Source organism: Kogia breviceps, chromosome 16, assembly GCF_026419965.1.
Source record: "Kogia breviceps isolate mKogBre1 chromosome 16, mKogBre1 haplotype 1, whole genome shotgun sequence".
Classification (NCBI taxonomy): domain Eukaryota; kingdom Metazoa; phylum Chordata; class Mammalia; order Artiodactyla; family Physeteridae; genus Kogia; species Kogia breviceps.
The window spans coordinates 60,106,367-60,123,957 of record NC_081325.1 but is presented as its reverse complement, the minus strand read 5'-3'; positions in this window follow the sequence as shown (position 1 = coordinate 60,123,957).

Sequence of the window (17,591 nt, the reverse complement as noted above, 5' to 3'; positions counted from 1 at the left end):
AATTGTCCAGTATTGTCTCACTAGTAAGTGGTAGAGTGGCCTTGCAAACACAAGCAGTCAGATTGAAGTGATTAAATCCATATTGCTATACCTCTCCAATCTATAAGGCAGATGAAGTGGAGTTGAGAGAAATATTCTAAACATAATTTTTCTCAGTACACACACACACACACACACACACACACACATCTTGAAACAAAATAAGAAGACACTGTGAACATTCTGGCTGGGCAAGTTGTCAACTTGCCATAAAATATGAGGCCAATATGGCTCTCTATTTGACATACCTAAATCAGGATTTTGTTTGAATCCCACTTAAATAGGTTCATAAATAGGTTTGATCACAGAGGGAGACACTTCCGTGCAAGCCAAAGGTGGTCAGCAAGGGAGGGAAGGCATAGATTCTCCTGATCTGCCCATCATACCACAGGAAAGCAGAGAAGTAGGTTGACTTTACGGCAGCCCCCAAGAAGCCTTCCTGCTTGTGTTCAGACCAGTGTAATCCCCTCTACTTGAACTTGGGTGGGAGTCTGTGATTACAATGAAACGTTACTCCAGTGATTAGGTTATGTTACATGAGAAAGGGTGAGGTTTTCATATGTAATTAGGAGCCCAAATCAGTTGATTCTGAGTTAACCAAAAGGGAGTTTCCAGTAGAACTGACTTAGGTGAAGGCCCTCTAAAGAGGGCATGGACTCTTCTTGAGGTGAAAGGCACTTTATTCTTGGCCTTGAAAAATCAAACAGCATATTGTGAACTGCCTATGGAGAGGTCTGGTCTCTAGGAGTTGAAGCACAAGGGAATTAATTCTGGCAACAAACACAGAGTCTGGAAGTAGATCTTTCCCTGATCAAACCTCCAAATGAGATGGCAGCCCTCCTGACACCTGGATATCAGACTTGTGAGACCTTGAGCAGAGAACACGCTAAGGAGTGCCCAGTCTTTTGACCAATGGAAATTGTGAGATAATAAATGTGTGTTGTTTTAAGCCATCAAGTTTGTGAATCTGTGCAGCATAGAAAACTAATGGGAGAGTGGTATGTTCGGGTCTTTGCTGGGCCAGTGTAGATCTGAATTCCTGTGCTGAGACCCTTTTCTCTCTTATGGCTCCTACTTTTAATAGGATAAGACTTGTCTGTGAGGAATGTAAAGGCTGCTTGACACACGGTTATCTGGAATTGGTGTGCCAGCTACTTATGGTACTGATCTGGGAAAGCCAGCTTTCCTGTGCCTGGGAGCCTTGGGAACCTTGAGAACCCTGAGACATGCAGTTTTCTCTGATGCAGGAAGCATTTCCTGACTCTGGTGGGTAACTGAGATTAGGTGCAGTCCTCCCTCTGGGAGCTGGAGAAAGCAAGTGCCAGATACATCATTGTCCAGGAAAACTTGTATGACTGCCTGAATGGTTTTCAGATAATTCTACTTCCTTCATTTCTTTCCCCCACCATCTATCCCAATCAACTGGGACCGACCCACCCTGTGTGCCCTTTACAAAATAAGACAGTTATTTCTCTTACTCAGGGCTGGTCAAGTCCTATTCTTCCTTTGCTCCTGAGAACTCTGTAAGCATTGAGAGGTAGTAATTCTCCCAAAACAAGGAAGTAAGGATGGAGGTGTACTGGCGTGGGTAACAGCCTACATGGAGAGGATGTGTATAGTCCCTCTAATAAAGGTCTGTCATTACTATGACTCTACACGATAGAAGATTGGTTATCACTTAATCTCACTCCTACCACAATAAATAGAATATTTTGCCTTCCCATATCATTGTTTGCACATTGGTACAGAGATGTCATTAACTTTTGTTTTCATTGTGCTACCACCTGCTTATGGTGACTATTTCAGTTTTCACCTCTCAGATAGAATATTTACATTTAAGTAAAATAGAGTCTGCGGCTCAGTAACAGAATTGGAACCAAGAAAGTTATAAATTTAATTACGTTGACCTTTGAAGAAGGAAGAGGTCAGGGACAATGAAAACTGCACATTCGAAAATTCACCTACAGTCTTTCCTCAGTATCCACAGAGGATTGGTTCTAGGACCTACCTCAGATACCAAAATTTGGGGATGATCGAGTCCTGTGGTCAGCCCTCTGTATCTGTGGTTCAACACCTTTGGATTCAACAGTGGATCATGTTGTAGTGTGTGTAACTGAAAAAAAACTGTGTACAAGTGGACTCATGAAGTCCAAATCCCTGTTGTTCAAGGGTCAACCATATGTTGATTTTGAACTGAATAGCTAGGTGGAAGGGAAAGTAGTTAATACATTTTATTACTTATTTTCAAATTTTAAAACATGTCTGTTGTGTTATCCCATATGATATTTCTATTTTTTATATTTAATTTGTACATTTTTTATGAGTGGCAAGAATTGTTAAAATTTTAAAAATGATATATTTAATGCAACTGTGAATATTAGTAAAGAATCCTTAAAATATTCTTATTTCACTATTTTTTTGAAATGCACATTTCATTCCCCACACAATTTTATTTATTTTCTATCCTGTAATAAGCAGAAACTTTATGAATTAAGATTTATATGTAATTATCTAAAGTAAGAAACAGAAGCCATTGCTGATTTGTGTCTCCAGATGTTTTATGTCAGATGAAAAACATTATATAACGCCTTGCTAAAATATAGTACACATCCAATGTGCTTATAATCATTTCTGGAAAATATTTTCTCCAGTGTTAAAAATATAAACAAATCAGAAAACTAAAACATCTATGAGTCATCATTTCAATTCATCAAACTTCAAGTAAAAATAGTAAGTTATCTCTTGCATTTATATAAATTAAAAACAAATATAAGTTAATTACACATAATAAATATAATTTACACATGCTCTTTTAACGTAAATTATCTTATTTTTTGTCTATAATTCAAAAATTCTTTATTTTAGATTTATAGGTTTTCATTTTTCCTAATCCTTTCCAAATACATCTTAGATCCCTTTTAATATTTTTATCATATCTAACATGTGGCTGCAAGATTATTTCCTTTTGTTGGTTTATTTTAGGACATAAACAATCTGTTATATTGTCTCCTCTAAGTTAAAGATCTATAGATTTTTAAGGTACAATTTATGCAATTAAATATAATTTATGTAATTGTAATTTTAGGAAAATACAGAGAATGATGGTCAAATTGGTGAAAATTTTTGGTTATTTCCCTAAGTCATGTTAACATGAATGGTTGATTACCTAATATGTGCAGAACTAGCAGTTTTTGAGGGTAGTCTTTCAGACTTATTCAGAGTCCAGGAGGGATTCTTGTCGTTCTCTCTGGTTTTTGCTATTAAATTAGCTGGCCACATTTAGCTTGTTGCTCATGTGGAACTACCAGCTCTTAATTGTTTGCCACCAAATCTCCAGTTTGTTTTTTTTTGTTTTTTTTGCGGTACGCGGGCCTCTCACTGCTGTGGCCTCTCCCGTTGCGGAGCACAGGCTCCGGACGCGCAGGCTCAGCAGCCATGGCTCACGGGCCCAGCTGCTCCGCGGCACGTGGGATCCCCCCGCACCGGGGCACGAACCCGTGTCCCCTGCATTCGGCAGGCGGACTCTCAACCAGTGCGCCACCAGGGAAGGCCTCCACTGTTTTTGCGAGTACCTTTAGGCTGGAACTTCCCTGCGTTCTGTCCCAAAAAAGTTGGGTCACTTGGGGAGAGCTTCAGACCTCGCTGTTTCATGGCCTGCCTCTCTGAGAGTGATGCCCCCGTTCTGTGAGGAAGGAGCTGGTCAGGAGCGGTAGTCTCCGTTCAAGGATTCCATCTCAGAGTGTGGAACCTCCCACCCCACAAGCGAGTTGAAGTGAGGGTGATTGGGGTCCCAGTCTCTTGGCCTGCTATGTCTGGTGTAGAAGTTCCATCCTATGAGTGGGGACTGGATGGAAAAGGGAGTCTGAACCCTGGGCTGCTCTCGCCAGTAATTTAGTCTCCGAAATATGGAAATGTGGAGGTGAGACCTGCAGGTACCCTGCCTCCCCTGGGGAGGCACTGCTGCCCTTGACTGGAATCCGTAGGAAGAGATTCTTGGTCACCCACTCAGAATGTAGCTTCTGTCTAATTCATTGAGGCAGAGGGGTCATGGCTCAAATGCCACAGACTCACAGTTTTACAAGATTTAGTAAATTTTCTACAATACAGGCTTCACATTTATTGTATGCCCTTAAGTCAATTTACAGAGACTTTAAATGGCTGGTTGCTTAGTTGTTCATTTATTTATATATATTTTTAAATTTAATATATATATAATTAATTAATTTAATATATTAATTAATTTAATCAAATGCCACAGACTCACAGTTGTACAAGATTTAGTAAATTTTCTACAATACAGGCTTCACATTTATTGTATGCCCTTAGGTCAATTTACAGAGACTTTAAATGGCTGGTTGGTTAGTTGTTCATTTATTTATATATATTTTTAATTTAATATATATAATTAATTAAATATATATTAATTAATTAATTAATTATAATTAATTTAATATATTTAATTTATATTTAATATATATTTAATATATATTTTATAATTTTTACCAGTTACGTTTGTTTCAGTTGGGTGAGGGTCCACAGAATTCCCCAAGCCATGATTCCAGAAGTCATGCGTCCCAAGTATTTCTTTGCATGCATGTTTTAAGTAAGCTTCAGAACTGAGATAAAATAAGACTGGAAACATACTTCAGGCTGTGTAAAGAGCATAAGCAAAGTTTCAAATGAGATTGTAAATATAGGGAATATTTAAGGAACAGCAGATAGTCCAGTTTTGTAGAAGCATTACGTATATAGGAAAGTATTGAAAGAACAGACTGGGAAGACTTAGGATCACAGTTTCTGCTGAGGATTATAGAAGGATGCATATTTCATTTTGTAGACAGTGTAGTTATTGTTGGTGACTTTAACATATAGATTAACATTTTGTCAGGCAAGATAATGACAGCTGCCATAAAAGGTAGAAGGAACTAATGCTTTATCATAATTGGATATTAACATCATTGTATATATGATTCTGAATTTTATGACTTTATTTATGTGTATATGATTCTGAATTTTATGAACACACAAAAGCTACAAAAGATCCCCTTCTTGAAAGCAAGTTAAGAACTTTGGTATTATTTAAAGCTTGAAAAGAAGAGGGTCATGAACTTAAAACTCAAAGAGATCTCATCTTCGTGACGAGAACTGAATTCCCTAGTGAACAGTAGTCTTCTTTTTTTTCACATTCACAGGTCTTATTCAACATGTAGGGATGTAGCATCTCAGGTAGAAGTACCACACTGGGTGTCAGCTTAATCCAAGAGTAGAAAAGCCCATTTCCCCATTCAACAGTCTATCAACTCAGTGTTTTCCAGTTCTCATTAGGGAAGCCTCTGTTAGTTTCAAGTCCAAATGGGACTATAAGAGTAGATTTCTGCCTTAGGCCATAGCCCCAAAGACTGTGAACTTATATAAATGAAGAACTGCAAAGGGCACATGGCTGGTCATCAGAAAATCATAACGGAATTCCCATGAATGATTTTTTTCCATAGAAAAACATCATTAACTAGATACACCTAAATATATGTAACACATCATTAAGTTTTAACACTATGGTTGAAAGTGATGTAAATGTTGTCAAAAATAATTATTTAATCTGTTCACACCCTTTTGACATGACCCTCTTGTGTGAGGAGGGATGACATTCCCACTGACTTCATACCAGAGCACAAGAAAAAAGGACGAGAAAGATGGCAGACTGTTTGCTGTGCTGTCACTGTTTTCTTTCCCTAACGCTGTTGCTAACTGCCAAAATTGAAAATATGCTGAGTTTCCTCAGCACCTGATGTTCCTAGATACTTCATGTCAGAGGCACAGATCCTGAGATAGATTAGCCGATCATAGCAAGGGAAATAGAAGGGCATTGAAACATCTGAGGCCAAGACCACATGCCTATTGCCAGGAAAATTGAGGAAAGAGTGCTCAAGATTGCTCCTCTCTCCTCTGTTACGGATTGCAGTCTAAGAATCTCTTCCAATGACTGCTATGTCATGTAGGAGGAACACACTTTCAAAGCATGAGAACGTTTAGATTTCGAATATGCTAAAGAAATGCTGAGGGTTTATTTTATTGTAAATTGAGGACCAAAAAAACAAAAAGTAACCATAGGGAGATCTTTTTGGAACATGAGTGATTCTAGATATATGAAGACAAGGACTAGATATATGATCTTCTCATTGATGTTTGCATGGACTGTGAAGAATATTAATTCATATGATATTTTTGCTTACTTAAATTATAATTTTTGGAAAATTTTTGTGGGACATGGTTTCTTGGATTTTGATTAAAATATAATAAAATCAAATAAGCTTAGTAAGGGTAGTGGGGTCTCATTATGTATTTGTTCGCTGGGGAGATAGATGATCTTTGTAGGGAGAGCAATAGAAATCCTCATTCATAACATACTTTATCAGGGCTTTACCAACACAAGGTGGCACCAGGTATAAACATACCTTCAAACAAAGTGATGGAAATGAAAATAGGAAGGGGCAGAATTGGAGAGAATGTAACAGAAGATAAAATGAAAAGTATACCACCAATTCCATATTTCTGAATTACTTAAGACAGAAGAGGCAATTGTTCTCTTGGTCAAGGGAAACAAGAACTAACTTACCTAAGATCAGTGACAGTTGAGGAATTGGAAATATTCTTCAATACCCAAATTTGCCCATCCAGCTTGTTTATGGTATTTCTGCTGATGCTTTATATATATATATATATATATATATATATATATAATATATACATATAATACATACATTTGTTTATATGTATGTTCTTCCTGTGAAGGTTTTTAAGGTCAGGTTGAAATTTAACCAGTAAAAATTGCTTCTTTTCCCTATTTTAATATGAAAAAAATAAAGATACGTAATACCTAACTCTTCTATCATTCACATAGTTCAAATTCACATACCATTTTATCCACCCTCACATTAATTCTAATCCAAACTTTAATTAATCTTTTCAATAGAATAATTTGTCTATTAACAGTTTTAAAAAGGGAATGATTCAGAATTCACCTTAGATATCATGAGACACACAATTAAAAACTCAACTATTTATTATAATTATTATATACAGTAAGTCAATATTTACAATAAAAGTGATTCTTATCTTTTGGAGGTTACCTTTTCTCAAATGTCCTAAGTAAACCAATGTAAAAATAGCACACAGAAGAAGAGTTTCAGATAAAGTAATACTATGGGATAAAACATATGATTAAAATTAGACTGAAGAATTAGGAACTTTGAGGCCGTTTACTTTCATAATTAACTTACTCTCACTGGTTACAATAAAAATTCATGTTGTTAGACTCTTACTCTCCATTAATCCTTCTGTTAACTTCTCACAGTCTCCTCCTCACTCTACAGCAACTGTTACTAACATTTATTGTGCTTGATAAGCCTGGAATCCAAGGTAGGCAAATTAAAGTCCACAGGCAAAATTTGGCCAACCAGCTGCTTTTACATGGCGCTTAAGCTAAGAATTATTTTTTACATTTTATAACAGTTGAATAGGAAAAAAAAATACTGTCTGTGCCTGAAAAATATGCTCCCTGAAAGCTTTTATCATGACTGCTTTAATTCTAACATCGCTATTTTCTTGAGTTTTGCATCTATTGTTTGTCCTTTTTCATTTGGTTTGAAATCTCCCAGGTTCTTGGTATGACAGGTGATTATTTTATTGGAAGTTAGACATTTTTATATTATGTTATAAGACATTGGATATTATTTATTTAAAGCTTTTGCTTTAGCTGGATTTTTCCACCACCATTCCTTCAGAGGAAGGGGGCAGTATGATGCCTCATTACTTCCAGGTGAAGGAAAAATTCTAGGGTCCCCACTTGGCATAAGTACAATGACAGGAATTCTGGTTTCCCACTGACACCAAGGTGGGGCTTGCCTTGTTCACCCACCGCTATGCTTCCCCTGACTCTACCCCAGATGGGAGGAGGGCTACAGAAGGACCTCATTATTGTCAGGTGTGTGTATAAGTCCAGGCTACCCTTGTGGTTTCCAATGTCCACCAGTCTCCCCATTCCCCCCCAGCCACTGGCAACCACCATTCAACTCTCTGTCTCTATGAGTTCGTCTTTTTTTTTTTTTTTCAGATTCCACATATAAGTGAGATCACACAGTATCTGTCTTTCTCTGTCTGACTTATTTCATTTAGTGTAATGCCCTTGAAGTCCATCCATATCATAAATGACAGGGTTTCCTTTCTTCTCATGGCTAAATAATATTCCATTGTGTGTGTTGTGTGTGTGTATATATGTGTGTGTGTATATATATATATATATATATATATATATATGCCACATCTTCTTTTCCATTCATCCATGGATGGTGGACGGGCACTTAGGTTGTTTCCATATCTTGGCTATTGTGAATAATGCTGCAATGAATACGGGAGTGCAGAAATCTCTTTGAGATCATGAATTCATTTCCTTTGGATGTATACCCAGAATTGGGATTGCTGGATCATATGCTTCTATGTTCATTTTCTGAGAGACCTCCATACTGCTTTCTACAGTGGCTGTTCCAATTTACATTCCCGTCAATAGTGCAAACAGATTTCCTTTCCACCACATCCTCTCCAACACTTATTGCTTGTCTTTTTGCTAATAGACATCCTAACACATATGAGGTGATATCTCATTGTGGTCTTGATTTGCATTTTCCTGATGATGAGTGATATTGATCATCTTTTCATGTATCTGTTGGCCATTTGGAGGCCTCCTTTGGACAAATGTCTATTCGGTTTCTTGCCCCACCCTTTCTTAAAATTGTTTGTTTTAAGATAGATCTGCTGGTAACGAATCCTTCATCTGCAAATATATTGATTTCCCCTTCATTTTTGGAGTACATTTTGTTGAGTATAAGATTCTGGGTGAACAGTTTTTATTCTTCAGCCTTTAAAAAAAGTTTTTGCTATTAAATTGTATGAATTACTTATGATATTAACCCCTTATCAGGTCATTCACTTTCTATTAATCAATATTTTCAGATAGTATTAAATCTCCTCCACTGCACAAATATTTTCCTTCTTTTTCTCATCTTTCCTCTTACTTGCCTTACCACATTCCATCACTCCCTCCAATTAATATTCACAAAGCTTTCATTTCCACACATTCCATTATAGTAGCAACTGGTCACATGTGTCTACTGAGTGCTTGAAGTGTGGCTAGTCCAAAATGCGAAGTATCATAAATGTAAGATGCACACTGCATTTCAAGTACTTAATTTGGAAAATAGAATGTGAAAGATAGCATTAATATTTTTTAAATATTAAGATTCAAATGTTCCAAGTCAATGCTTTTCAAGTAGATGTAACAGGTTTTTTTCTCCCTCTCTCCTTTCCTTCCTCCATTCTTTCCAACTTTAAGAAAATAAACTTGTAAAGCAGTTGTAAGAAATAATACGGAGAGCTCCTATATACATTTTATCCAGATTCTTATGATGGTAACATCTTAATAAACTACAGTACAATATCCTAATCCGAATATTGACTTTGATACAGTCAAGATTCTCTACCATCACAATGATTTTCCCTTTGATAGCCACATCTTACTTCTCTTCCCACAGTCCTCCTACTTAATTCCCATCTACTACTAGTTTGTTTTGTATTCTTATAATTTGTCATTTCAAGAGCATTATATAAATGGAATGATACAGTATGTAACGTTTGGGGATTGGCTTTCCTCACTCAATATAATTCTCTGGCTATTCTTCTAGGTTGTTGGAGGTATCACTAACTCATTCCTTTTATTATTAAACCATACTCCATGCTATGGATGTATCAATTCATTTAACCATTTACTCATTCAAGTGCATGTGAGTTATTTCAAGGTTTGCTGTTACTGTAAAACTGCTATAAACATTTGTGAGCAGGTTTCTGTGTGAACATAAGTCTTCATTTCTCTGGGATAAATGTTCAGGAGTATAATTGCTGTACTATATGGTAAATACATGTTTAGTTTAAAAAAGAAACAAACTCTATCACTGTTTTTAGGAGGGATTATACCAATTTACATTCCCAACGGCAAGTTATGAGTTACCCACTTTCTCCACATCCTCAACAGCAATTCGAGTTGTCAGGATTTTTTATTTTTGCCATAGATAGGTATATAGTGCTATCTCCTGGTGGTTCTAATTTGCATTTCCCAAATGGTTAATAATGTAGAACTTCTTTCCTGTGCTAATTTGCCATCTGTTTATTCTCTTAAGCAAAATGTTTGTCTTTTGCTCATTTTCAAATTGAATTGGTTTTCACTATTGGGTTTTGAGGATTCTTTATACATTTGAGATACAAGTCTGTTGCTAGATATGTGTTTTGCAAATATTTTCTTCCACTCAGGAGCTTGTCTTTTCATTCTCTTAATATCATCTTTTGAAGAACAAAATTTTAAATTTTGATGCAGTCCAATTTATTAATTTTTCCTTTTATGGATAGTGTTTTTGGTATCAAGTCTAAACTCTTTGCTTACCCCTGGACTTTCTCCTATATTGTTTTAAAGACTTTTATAATTTCACATTTTGTATTTAAGTCCATAATCCATTCTGAGTAAAATTTTGAATAAGGTGTGAGACTTCCACTTAGGTGAAGATTATTGATTGAATGATTGATTGATTGATGTTTTTTTTCCCAAGAATTGTTTGGTGCATATTTCTATGTCTTCCTTGTTGGATTGGCACTTTTATCATTATATAATATCTCTCTTTGTCTCTGGTAATTTTATTTGCCCTGAAGTTCTAGTTTATCTTATATAATATAGCCACTTCTACTTTCCTTTAATTAATATTTTTGTGATATATGTGTTTCCATGCTTTCAAACTGCCTATATCATTATATTTGAAATGAATTCCTAGTAGACAGACTACAGTTGGGTCATGATTCTTAATCTCCTCTGCCAATTTCTGTCTTTTAATTGTTGTGTTAAACCATCTGTATTTAACGATCTGTTAGGACTTAAGTCTGCCACTTTACTTTTCCAGTTTCTATTTTTTCCCCTACGTATTTTTTCTGTTTTTATTTTTCATTTTCCTGTCTTCCCATAGGTTACATGAACATTTTGGGGTTCCATTTTTACTTAGCTATAGTATTTTTGTGGTTGTTCTAGTTATTACATTATTTATGCACATAACTGAGGTGATCATTTCACCAGTGTGAGTAAAGTATAGAAATTTTATCTCACTTTACAGCCCTTCACTCCCCTCCTCCCTATGAGAATATAATTGATCCAAATATTTCCTAGCCATATATTTAGAAATGCATCATATAGTGTTAAATTTTTATTTCCACTACCAAACATAATTTACAGCCTCAAGAGAGAGAACTCCTTTTGTATTTATTCATATTTTTGATTACCATGTTCTTTCTTCCATTCTGACTTTCCAATGTACCTTTTATTAAAAAAATCATTTTCTTTCCTTTTAGACAGCTTCTTTCTTAAGCAATACTTTGACAGGTATGTGTAGACATGATTTGGGGGTGACTTGGAGAGTGAACAACAAAGGATGAATGAAGTCCATGGGTCATATGTAAGTAACTCTCCAAATTCTTGTGTGAGAAGGAGAGCCCAAAGTAAGTCAATAGCTAGAATGAAGGAAGGTAAGTGTTTAAGGCAGTTTTGTTTGTTTTTAAAAGGGTAGAATGTATGTTTGTTAACTGAAATGATACAGTACAGAAGGAGAGGATAAAGTGCACAAAAGAAAATATTAACTGAAGGTGTTAAATACGTGACAAGGCATGAGAAATCTAATTTCAAGCAGTAAAAGTACACGCCTTTGGCAGGAACGATCTTTCCCTTACTTTAACAGGAAGGAAATAGAAGATAACATGGGAGAGAAATATTATTTGATATCACTTAAATATGGAATCTAAAAAAATAGTACAAATGAACTTATTTACAAAACAGAAACAGACTCACAGACATAGAAAACAAACTTATGGTTACAAAGGGGAAGGGGGGGTAAATTGGGAGTATGAGAACAACACACTATCATATATAAGATAGATAACCAACAGGGCTTAATGTAGAGCACAGGGAACTAGATTCCATATCTTGTAAAAAACGATAATGGAAAAGAATCGAAAAAAATATAGGTATATATAGTACATACATATGTATAACTGAATCACTTTGCTGTACACCTGAAGCTAACAACTAATAAAATATTGTAAATCAACTACACTTCAATTAAAAATAAACATAGGGAAGTTTGGATATCTCATGATGGGGAGATACATAGGTTTCCAACTGTCATTTTTTTTTCCTCAAAAAACTATAAGACAGTTCACTTCCTGAAAGGAAGTGAAGGAGAAAGTATATTATAAGGTCTGATGTAAATTAGAAAGACGTGAAATGGGGCAAATAGATAAATGAAAACAAAGTTATTAAGGAAACGTAGTAAGAGACTCAGACATGTCGAGGGCCCATTTTCACTTCAAACTTTAGGGTAAAGTTATTAACTATGATTTATCAGTCTTGTACTTAAAGCTTTTTGTATTTTTTAAACTTATTTTTATTCTATGGTTTTCTTGTATATCCTGACTCTTTCTTGTTCAAGGAATTCTGGCTTTGTAAAGGGAGATCTGAAAATATTAAATGGATTCCGTAATTAAATATTCAAACATAATTACATTTTTATGTTTGGAACAGATAGTAAGTAGCAAAATATCTGAATGTAGATTTTTTTTTAATGCTTACTTGGCTTGAGATTATTGCAGCATCTGGCTTATGGTTCTTCAACAGTATCAATAGAAAAATAAATACGATATGCTACTTTGAGCTATAAATCATATTTAAATGTCCTCTAAGGATATATAAATGCCTGTGTGAATAAAATCACACTCTCATAAATAATTCTCCTTACTCAAGGATGTAGTAATATATGCCAATATATTTTTAAAATTCTGGCTTCAATTTAGAAAGTTTGTTGTTTTACGATCTTGCTTGAGCACCTACAACATGCATTTGTAAATCCCTGTATGCAGCTTTGTATTTTTCACGAGGCTTTCCATTCCAATAAGAACAGCTGGTGAAATTAAGGTTACTGTCCTAAATTTCAATTAGAAGCCATTGGTGTAAAGCTATTTTCAGGATCATTTACTTGGCTCTGGAATAAACTCCTTTTAGTTGTTAGAAATGTAATCTCACTTTGCTACTGTTCAGTTTACAGATGGATATCAGCAAGAAGCTCTGAAGGGGCTTCCCTGGTGGCGCAGTGGTTGAGAATCCGCCTGCGGATGCAGGGGACACGGGTTCGTTCCCCGGTTCAGGAAGATCCCACATGCCGTGGAGCGGCTGGGCCCGTGAGCCATGGCCGCTGAGCCTGTGATCTGAAAAGTGAGTTTACGTTGGTGGATTAAAATGTATATAGTAGATTTTTTTAATAACTTGGCCTGGACATCAATAACATTGTTGGCATTATTTGTTAAAATATATTAATTTTATTTTTATAATTATTTGTTTATTCCCTTTTGTTTGCAATGGGGAGTTTGTTTTTCTTTCAGTTATTTAAGAAAGGACCTCTTGAGATTTATAAAGGACTTCAGAGTTTAAAACCCCAAAGGTCGGACTTCCCTAGTGGTGCAGTGGTTAAGAATCGACCTGCCAATGCAGGGGACACGGGTGTGAGCCCTAGTCCAGGAAGATCCCACATGCCGTGGAGCAACTCAGCCCGTGTGCCACAACTACTGAGCCTGCGCTCTAGAGCCCATAAGCCACAACAAATAGAAGCCCAGCAATGAGAAGCCCATGCACCGCATTGAAGAGTAGCCCCCGCAGGCTTCCCTAGTGGCACAGTGGTTGAGAGTCTGCCTGCCGATTCAGGGGACACGGGTTCGTGCCCCGGTCCGGGAGGATCCCACATGCCGCCGAGCAGCTGGGCCCGTGAGCCATGGCCGCTGAGCTTGCGCGTCAGGAGCCTGTGCTCCACAATGGGAGAGGCCACAACAGTGAGAGGCCCGTTACCGCAAAAAAAAAAAAAAAGAGTAGCCTCCGCTCACCGCAACTAGAGAAAGCCCACAAGCAGCAATGAAAACCCAACGCAGCCAAAATTAATTAATTTTAAAAAAAACCGAAGGTAATCTTGTCTAACCCAATTATTTTACAAGTAAAATCACTGGAGAACATAATAATCAGAGAACATAAATAATATGTACCAAGAGGTAACACTACAAAGTGACAGACCTCTAAATTGCCTTTGATATTCACCTTTTCCAACAGAGTACTACTCCTTTTATTTTGTGATATAACTATACTTATCGATTGTATATTCTTATAGTAGAAGGGACTGTAAGAAAAGAGAACAAATTTCCTATTCTAAAATTGAATGCCTTGTGTTGGAGCTCTGAGGGTCCGATAGATAACACCTTCTTCCTTTTCCCCACACCCAATTTGAAATTGAATGATACATTGAAAGAACAGTTAGAAATGAAAAGAGCACTTTATGATAATAAAAAAAAAATGGAAAATGTGACTTAGGTCTATGGTTATCTTCAAATTAAAATTATACTCCTAAGTCATTGGTCAATCCACTTTGGTGACCATAGGCTATGAAAATCAGAGTATGGAACTGCAGCATAGTTTGCAGAAGACAGATCCTAAAGAGAATCAGAAGGGCTTGAACATTAATTCTCTGTTCATCTTGCCAAATTCATCCATGAGACAATTTATTTCTTCCCCACAGGAAGTGAGGGAAGAGGCATGTCAATGCCAGGGGTAATGCTCTAATGGAAGCTCCTCTCCATGCAAAAGTGAAGAGCAGAAAAGAAATATCCCACACAAACACACCAGATAGTGTGAAAAAATTGTGTTATTAATTGATCCCCTTTAAATCCCAACAGTATTGTACTAAGCATGACTGTGGCTGTGATGTAAATATTTTGGAAGTATAACTTCTGTACCTCCAGATTCTGGAAAACTATTAGACCAGGCATTTAAAGTTAAGGAAATAATCATATCATACACACACAAAGTCTCATTCATCTTCCATCTTTGCGAAACATTGGATTTATTTTAGACATGATAGAAGTTAGTCTATGGTTAAAAATCTGACAATATCAACTAAACAATTTCTTAAGTAATAACAATTAGTACTTTTAAAAATAAAAATTATAACTAAATAACTACTATTGCTATTTTAAGTTGAAAAATATTCCAAACAATTATATCATGGACTGATTCTAAAACACATTATAAGAATAAAATTTGGAACAAAATTATACTTTATTACTTAAATAATATAAAGCCCCACTGGCTTTTTAAATCATTGACCAGTTTGTTAATCAATGATTAATTACTTAACTCTCAAAATAAACTTTAGTGGTCTAAGAATAATGAAGGATCTGTTACCAGAAGTCAGTTGCATTCTGAACTTCTAGATATGTTTACTTTATTAGCCATCACTGAGAGAAACCATAATTCAATTCATGCATTTCACAGGTCCATAGATTTTTCTTTCTCTTGATATAATTTTATGAATTTCATAGCTTTCCAAAGATGCTTTTAGAGTTACGTTCATGAATACTTTTTTTCTGTAAAAGTAATATGTTAAGGATGGAATGTTTGTGTCCCTCCTCCTCCAAATTCATGTGTTAAAACCCTGTCCCCCAGTGTGATGATATTGGGATATGGAGCCTTTGGGAGGTAATTAGGACAGATGAGGTCATGAGGGTGGAGCCTTCATGAATGAGATTAGTGCCTTTATAATAGTGGCCTAATAAGAGACTTTTTTCTTCTTTCTGCTTCCACCAAGTGAGGACACAGCAGCCTGTTCTCAGTCTGCAACCTGGAAGAGAGCTTTCACCAGAACCCAACCATGCTGGCACCCTGATTTGGACCTCTAGCCTCCAAAACTGTGAGAAATAAATTTCTGCTGTTTATAATCCACCCAGTCTATGGTACTTTGTTGTAGCAGCATAAATTAAGATATAATGACTAAAGCTTAAATAATAAAATATGGATTAACATAGGATTTTATCATTTAATTCCACATGTTTACAATTTTTAAAAAATCTATGTTATTATGAACATCTCTTCCATTTCCCATGTTCAGTGAATCATAAAATTCTATTAATATCTAATGTAATTTCTCCTTTTACTTCTCATAGCCACTTGTCTTGGTCTAGGCCCTCATCATCTGGATTGATCCAATATGGCCTAATAGAATGTTCCACCTGTATTGTTTTTACTCCTTAATCTACCAGACTTTTGCTAATGTAATATTTCTAGACGTTTACTGTGATTAAGTCATATCTACACTTGAAAATATTCAAAGACTTAAAGTTGAACAGTGATATCTACTATAGTAGCCACTAGCAACAATCAAATTGGTTCAAATGATTCACTACAACTGATGTAAGTGCTTTTCTGGGGGATGTAATGTTATAAGTTGGAGACAGCTAATTATCATGAAGCCAATATAGGAACTTTAAGTTAGACACATCCCACCATCTCCTAAAAATACTGAAGATGGCAGAAAAAATATACCCACAAAAGCAAAATTAGACCAGAAATTAGGAGAAAATTCCAGTACATTTAACATATATTAAACAGGGTTAATAGATATCAAAACATATAAAATAAAGGAAATAAAAATTGTGTTTTGTCTAATGCTATAGTAAGGTCACAACTCAAAAAGAGAAAGAAAAAAAATAACAGCAGAGAAAAATGAGAAAGACATGCCATATTTTCCCTACTCAATCTCCCTACTTGAAGACTCAGGTCCTGTACCAGAAAATTAGATCTTAGTCCTTCCCAAGACATTCAAAAGAGATGAAGGAAGTGAGGAGGCAGTCATGTTTGCTGTGATGTCCATCATGGAAGATGAAGCCGCCATGAAAAATAGAGGTAGTAATGAAAAAAGAAAGGTAAAAACCATTCAGCAGAGCATGTTGTAAATGTGCTTGGTAACAATACAATGAAAATCTGAGACACCATTATCTTTTTGGTGTGTGAGGAAGTATACTGCGTAAAGGCTTCTAAAAAGTAGGAGTTTGAATGCAAGTTTTAGATATCAATCTGATATCTGGCTCAACTTGTACTGCTAAATTCAAAGCCATATGGAGAATCAGGGCAGAGCAATCCATTCAGACAAATCATTAGAGAACTTTGAAGTGGACCCATATTGAACACTGGTAGCTGTTGGTTAAGGAAACAAATCAAACATGAGATATCTACTTGCTGAACATATTTCAAAGCAAAGGCAAATGAAGGGAAGACAGAAACAAGAAGATAGACAGAAGAATAGCATACATCTAAAACATTTTATTGATCAATGAGGAAGAAAATTCCACAAATCATTAGTTTCAGCAATAGCATGTAAGAACAATTGGTCCCTATGAAACGAGAGTATATAGCCTTAAGAACAATGTTCAAATAACAAAATAGAATAATAGGAAGAGAGAGTACAGTTGAAAAAGAAAAGAAAATAAAAGAGAAATGGGGAAGGTTGGCAGGTTTGCACTGTGTAACACTGATTCAGTGAAATGGACAACAGATCTGATTGTTCTCAGGAAAAGGCCAAAGAATAAAAAGTCACGAGATG